At 45.1% G+C, this 6,634-nt stretch overlaps 1 long non-coding RNA gene across 1 annotated transcript; it reads right to left on the reverse strand.

Annotated features, from left to right (window-relative positions):
- Positions 1-3,952: 3,952 nt before the first annotated feature.
- On the reverse strand, positions 3,953-5,755 carry LOC118167560. Its single transcript, XR_004751193.1, has 2 exons — positions 5,684-5,755; positions 3,953-4,616 (listed from the first exon to the last, which is right to left on the reverse strand). It is a non-coding gene; the product is annotated as an uncharacterized LOC118167560 (long non-coding RNA).
- Between the last annotated feature and the right edge of the window lie 879 nt (positions 5,756-6,634).

Below are 6,634 nucleotides of genomic sequence, written 5' to 3' on the forward strand. Positions count from 1 at the left end.
TTCTTCTACCTAAGCATCTTAAAGGAGCGTAGCAAGGTAGACCTCCCAGCCCTGCTATGGTGGTAAGGTGTATTATGTACACTGAGGTATCCCACATACATTTTTAGGTGGGGAAAGCAAGGTACAAAATACTTCACTTGCTTCATGTCACAGAGCAAGCCTGCAGAAAGAGTAAAACCAGACACCCCCTGCTCCCATAGCTAAGCTGTTTACCCACTGGACAATACTGCCACGAAATCCCAGCAACTTATTTTTTTTGCTTTATTTCCAGCTGGAAGTAGCACAATGGAGGATTTTTCCTTTCTGTTGCTTAGCTACCTCATGACCTTTGGATAGTCTCTCTTATTGGCTGGGCGAATGCATTTCCCTCCAGCCGCCGATGTGGAGTGTCTCAGACCTCCCCCTCGGGCAGGATTTCACCAGCTGCCCTGCCTAGACCATGTGTTTCTCTTCCCATCGTGCTGAAAGAAATCTTGCTATTTTGCCTCTAGCGTATATGGAACGGCGCTAGAAAGAATGCAGGAAAAGCCTTCAAGAATGACATGTACTGTATCGATTCATTGTATTACTGAACAGCTCATTGTTAATTAAAGCTAGCCTGCTTAATTACTGTGGTGCTGCTTCTCTGGACCTCCACAGCCAGTGGGATTGCCTGTTCAAAACAGCTAAAACTAGAATGGGTCAAACTCTGAACAAAGAGGGATCTGAACTTGGCAACTTGAATGGGTGTCGACTTGATCCATGACCTCATTGCTACTAAAGAAAGACGTCTTGCTCACAAAAACTTGCACAAGGAGCGTACTTGATGCAGGGGCTTTCAACCTTTGATTAAGGCATTTGGCAGTGAAACTTTCGGTCCAGTGGTGTCATGGCACTTCACCACTACTTTAAGGATTTGAGTGCTAAATCTCTGCTCGGTTTTGACTCCTGAAACAAAGGCAGCTAGAATAATGAGAGGTGACATTTTTTTAACCTATCAGCTTTTACTGGTCACTTTGATTAGAATAAAAGCATTCCTTTGTGTTAATTTTTTGTCTTGAATTATTCTGCCAATAATCACTTTTGCTGGAGGTGAAGCAGTCACTGAAATAAAAGACACAAGAGACAAGAGGAGAGACGTGCCTTCCCAGGCCATCCTGTAACTTTTATTGAATTATTTAATTCTGGAGGATGAGATCAAATGGACTGCATAAAATCTAAAGCCTTGCATTAGGCATCAGGGTTTTACATACAGTGCAAGGACAGAGTCTACTTTCCTTTGGTGTGGGACCTGAACAAACCTGAGGATGGTGCTTCCTATGTTCAGCTTACAGTGATCCAGCTGGGAAGCACTGTGGGTAGGTAAGCCTTAAACCCAGATCCTTGGGTGTCTTCCAGAAGGCACGTTCATCTGCCTGGGATCCACTGTCTATGGCCTCCTCTGAAACAGCTGCAAAGAGGTCACATTTTTCTTTTCTGAACTGCCACAAGGTGTGGTGGGAGCATCTCCTCTCCCTCTTTCATGCACACTGCTGAAGAGAGGGCTTCCCCAGAATGGTGGGCACCTGGCTTCAATTCTCATCCCAGTCACAAGTCCTTAAAATTCAGTCTCTGAGCTCTGGGGAAGGTGTTGTTGCTGCTAGGGTTTTTGGTATTTATCACAAATAGTTCACTTGTGAGCAACTGAGCTTAATTCACAGGCATCTGTACAAACAAGTGAGATCTTCAGATGGCAGGTACTGCAGAACTGTGAGTTATATTTAATCATAGAGCTCTTGAGACTCTGCCCTTTGCAGCCTTGAGGCATTCATTAACAACATCCTCGTGTAATATTGAGCTCTTAGTAGAGCATAATGAAGATATCCTCAGGATGAGGGGAAAAAAGAAGTACTGTATTTTTTCTCATGGGAGAGCACATAGGAACTAGATGTGCAGTTTTAACAGATACTTTCCTTCAGGGAGAGGTGGGCTTGTGTATTTATTCTGTTGCCAAAATGAATTTACCAGAAATTTTAAGAGAGCCTTGTGTTCCTGCTGGTTGGGCTCTCAGGATGTTTTCCTTTCTGTAAGAACGTGCATCCTGCCCCCCAGCTGGTCAGGCCAAAGTCCCACAGACCAGCATCCCTCAGCTCCAGGGAAGCTGAGGTTACATTTAAATCCGGCTCCTGTGCTAGCATCCAGCCCAGGAATGCAGTGTTGGAAAGCCCTCTTCATGAGGATCTGCTTCCCAGCTTTTAATCTGGGGTCTCCTACAGACTCTATTCTTATAAATCTGTCTGGTGACCAAAAAGGACTCTGTACCTCACCTGAATCTGATACCTGTGTGGGGTGCACCGGGGGACAACGTGGACATGCAGCCCCTGGCTGTGCTCTAACCTCCCTGGGCCAGAAGCCAGGCAGAAGGACAGGGAGCTGGAAGCAATCAGCAACAGAGGAGCAAGAACTAAGCTCCCTTCTCCGTGTGTGCAATGAAAAACGTGGATTTGAAATCAATTTACAGCAAAGTGATTAAATAAAGGACAGATCTATGCTGCTGCTAGAAAAACAGGCACACCATGGGCAAACAGTGCAAGCGCTGGTAGCAGAGCAGCAGTGAAAGCACGGACTTCAGCTGCGAACAAAAACCTGCAAGTTATTTTCTTTTTCCTTAATATTCCTCATCCACCCCCTCACCCAAACAAAAGATAAAGGCCGGAAAAGGCTGTCGGTTGTAGCATGTTTGCAAATTCTCTTGCTATCACTCATCTTTGCTTCTGTAAACAATTTCTGTGCATTATTAACATTTAAAATGCTGTAAACATGGAAAATCACAACTGAAATGTACTGCTCAGGGAACAGGGCCCAAGGACACGTAAATGCCAGTAACTCCTTTGAAGCTGTAGGATCAGCTGGATCAAAGTTACTGGAGCGAGCTTTCCCCTGGAAGGGAAGCAGCCAGCAGCAGGCAGTGAGGGAGGCTCTGGGAAGTTCTTGACCTTGAGGGGGCTCTGGAAAGCAGTGTATTTACTTGGGCTTTTTCAAGGGGCTCAGCGAACTGAACAGTCGGGATCTTAGTCATTTCTGCGTGGGACTGGCATGTGCTCGCTCTGCAGCAGCCTCCAAGGCAAAGTGTGCCTGTCTGTCTGCGGAGCAGCGGGGCTGGGAGAGGGCGCAAGATGGAGGCACCGCTCCTTCTGATCCAGATTCGTGTTTCATTTCTCTCATCCTTGTTTCTTTTTTGCTAACCTGCACTAAATCTTCCTGTCTAGAAGTACACGTTTCTCCCTTTGCGTTTGGAAGCTGCTCCTCCAGAGTCTTACCTTCAGTGCTGAGCTGTGTAAAGTGATGTGCATGCGAGCGTTACAGATTAGTAACGTTCAGGAGATTATTCATGGCGTTATGGGATACCTGTAGGCACGTTGTCTAAATAGAGACCTGAGCTGGCAGTGGATATAACTGATCATTCTAGATAGGGATGTGGTGAGCTCGGTGGTGACTGCTTCCCAGGGTGTGGTAAGGCCTGCCAGCCTCCTGCTGGCCTTGGTTCCCCCACCACTGCACTGCTTCGGACACCCTGCTTTGAGCCTCAGGGAAATATTTTTTGGACAACTGAGGGAAAGTTATTTCAATGGCAATATGGCGTGCAAGAAATGCTGTATGTATGACTTAAGCTCCAGCTTGTCTCACATTTTCTTTCATACTTCTTTACAGGTTTTTGTTTTGTTTTGTTTCTTAGTTAACAGCACAGAATAAATCCCTTTATTTTTTATTCCTTAAGCCAAAATACCTTAGTTATGTAGTTAGTAGCACAGAGAGGGAGTGTGTTTCTTAATCCATCGCATCCTGCTTTATACATCTCCTGTACCTGCCAGGATACACCTTTCTGGAATGCAAAGAAGAAAGGAGATCTGTGCCTACCTTCATTGGCTGTTTTAACTTCTTTTTTTTTTTTTTTTTTAGTTTGTAAGTTGGTAAAAGTGAAGTAGTGCCCCTGTGATGCCTGTGACACAGGATGATTTATGATAGCTGCGTAGGGATTAGCCGAATGGGTGGGTTCAGGTGTTATAGATGGGATGTGAACATCTCAAATCCTGGCTGTAAGCTTGGCAGGGTTACCTGGCTCAGCCCTTTGTTCTCATTAGGCAAACAAAATGGGTTTGCTCCGAGTGGGTGGTAGGAGGGTGTATTTGGGACGAAACCTCAACCGTAAGGTTCTGCGTGGCTGTCTGAGCGCTCCCTGGCATGCCGTGAGAGGAGGGCTGGCCTCGGGGAGGAGCTGAGCACAGCGGCTGCAGGGAGCAGACTAGCCCTGCTGCCACAGACAGCTTTGGAGCCAGCCCTCCAGGCACATACTTGACTGCTGAGGAGCCCAGGCCAGCGTGTGATGTCCTTGTGCAGTGCAAACAGAGCCGATTCCTTCCATGGGCTACATCCTGCCTCTCTGTGTGCGTGTGGGGGGGTTAGGGAGAGGATAGCTGGAACTTTCCGTGCTCTACAGCCCACCCGCAGCAAGGCCGGATGAGGCCGTGATGGAGCCTGCTGTTTGCTCAGGAGGGGCTGTCCAGCTTCCTGCTCATCCCGCTGGCAGGCAGCAACAGGAGCGGGGATGTGTGTACTGCTCCACCCTGGGCCAGGCCCAAGGAGGGCCTCCAAGCCGCCTGGGGCACCAACCTCTGCTCGACCACCGTGGCCCTGCTCTCCCCAGCGCTCAGGGCCGTAGTAATGGCATTAGGGTAATGGGAACGATCATCTGGGAGAAAGAACCAGAGCTTAGACTGGTCACCTTGTGAGATGGTTTCTGGAAAACAAAATTATTTTTAAAATGAGAACAAGGAGAAGCGTGGTAAAAAAAATATTAACAATATGCAAATCCTCCTGCAATGCAAGAAAAATGAGGGGGGAGGGGGAGCACACCCACAGAGGGAAGAAAATATGACTTGGAGAACTGAAGAGGATAGACTATAAAAGCAATGCAGGCAATAGCTAATAATCAAGAATAAGGAGAAACAGAGTCAGGATTAACTCTTTAATAGCATGGGATTGAATACTGCTGCTTCAAGCAAGGGGAAGGCAGAGCAGAATTCAACTTTCTCACTTTCATACGTAGGAACTGGAGCCAGATCTACAACAGTAATTTCTGATTTTTTTTCCCCTAAAGGTTCATTAATTAAAAAAAAAAAAAAGGCATTCTGAAATCTTAATAAATGTTTTGTAAAGGCTATGGTGCTTTTATAGCCCTCATAAAGCTTCCTACAGCTCTCTGTTCCCAGGTGTTTATCCGAAGGAATGGGTGACCTCTGCAGTCCTGCCAAGGTCACGGATGCCACCACAGCCTGCTTGCGAGGAGCCTTAGTGAAAACCCAGCACCACAGAATTCAGGCAGGTCCTTATCCTGTTCCCAGAGGGCCTGAATTTTGCCTCAGTGCTCTGCTCTCTCCTCCAAACAAAGGGGCTTGACTCTGCTCATTTTGCTCAAGAGTTAGCGGTTGAGTCAAGCTCAGCAGGATGATCTGTATGAATCACCGCATCGCCAAGTGAGCTACAGTCACAAGTGTTTTATCCAAATTACAAATGAAAGAGCGAGAACTGCTTCCATTACTCTTCATCCTTAACAGCCTGCTACGTTTCATTACAGAGCACATATGGGAAGAAGAGATACACAGGTGAAAAAGCAGCCTAATGATCACAGCAACTAACTGCGGGGCTGATCTTTCAGACCCATTACCAGGCACAGTGCTGTGCTTTGCGCTGCTGAGGCGTCCTCTCGCAATGGCAACAAGCACACGGAGAGTCAGGCGTTTCCCATGGTGTTTCTAAAAAGTGCATCTGTATCTATTGAGTCTTTAGAGTGTTTAAAAAAATCAATGCTAAGCCAACTTCCACAGCCTTTCCCAGCAACAACAAATTAAAGGGAGGCATGCTGCCATAATTTCCCATAGCTGTGAATAATGTGTTACAAATAGAAAGTCTACTTGTTATTCATACCCAACCAAATTATAAAATATCTGAATCTCACACTTTTTTTTTTTTTTTTTTTTTTTTTTTTTTTTTAACGTGTAGGTTACCTCTTTTGACTTAGTCCTTTTAATAGCTATTTAAAGCAAGGCCATACTGTAAGATGAATGATGATCACTCCTCACTGTACCAGCAATTACTTCACCAATTCCTCTCCAAATGTGTAATATACTAATATGTGAAGATTATATTCAGCCGCAAGATGGACCGAATGCTGCAAGGGAAGTAATTACTTTTGAATATCATTTTGCAGTCATTATGAAGTCTCTGTTAAATGAATTTCTGAATGTTATCAGAGCTGATGTAAGCACACGTGTTACCAACTATGTCTAACTACATGCATACTGCTTAGTGACACCACTTACACTGACAAATATTTAAAATCTCTGCAATTTTACTAGTTTGGCCATGAAGAGGTATCAGCATAGCAACAAACATTTCCAATAAAAGGCAAAACTTAAGCTACTTTTTTTTTTTTTTTTTTTTTTTGGTCCCAATTATTATTGCTCTGTGTGGAAGAGAGCAAAATAAAGGGAGTTAATATGCCTTAATAGAAAATGTCTGGATAGAAGAAACATAATTATAATTTGCTTGACTGGAAATCCAATTTTAATCAAGGGCTTGGGTTTGGCTAAATTTCTTAGAAAATATGGTATGCTAA

Source organism: Oxyura jamaicensis, chromosome 5 (genome assembly GCF_011077185.1).
Source record: "Oxyura jamaicensis isolate SHBP4307 breed ruddy duck chromosome 5, BPBGC_Ojam_1.0, whole genome shotgun sequence".
Taxonomy (NCBI): domain Eukaryota; kingdom Metazoa; phylum Chordata; class Aves; order Anseriformes; family Anatidae; genus Oxyura; species Oxyura jamaicensis.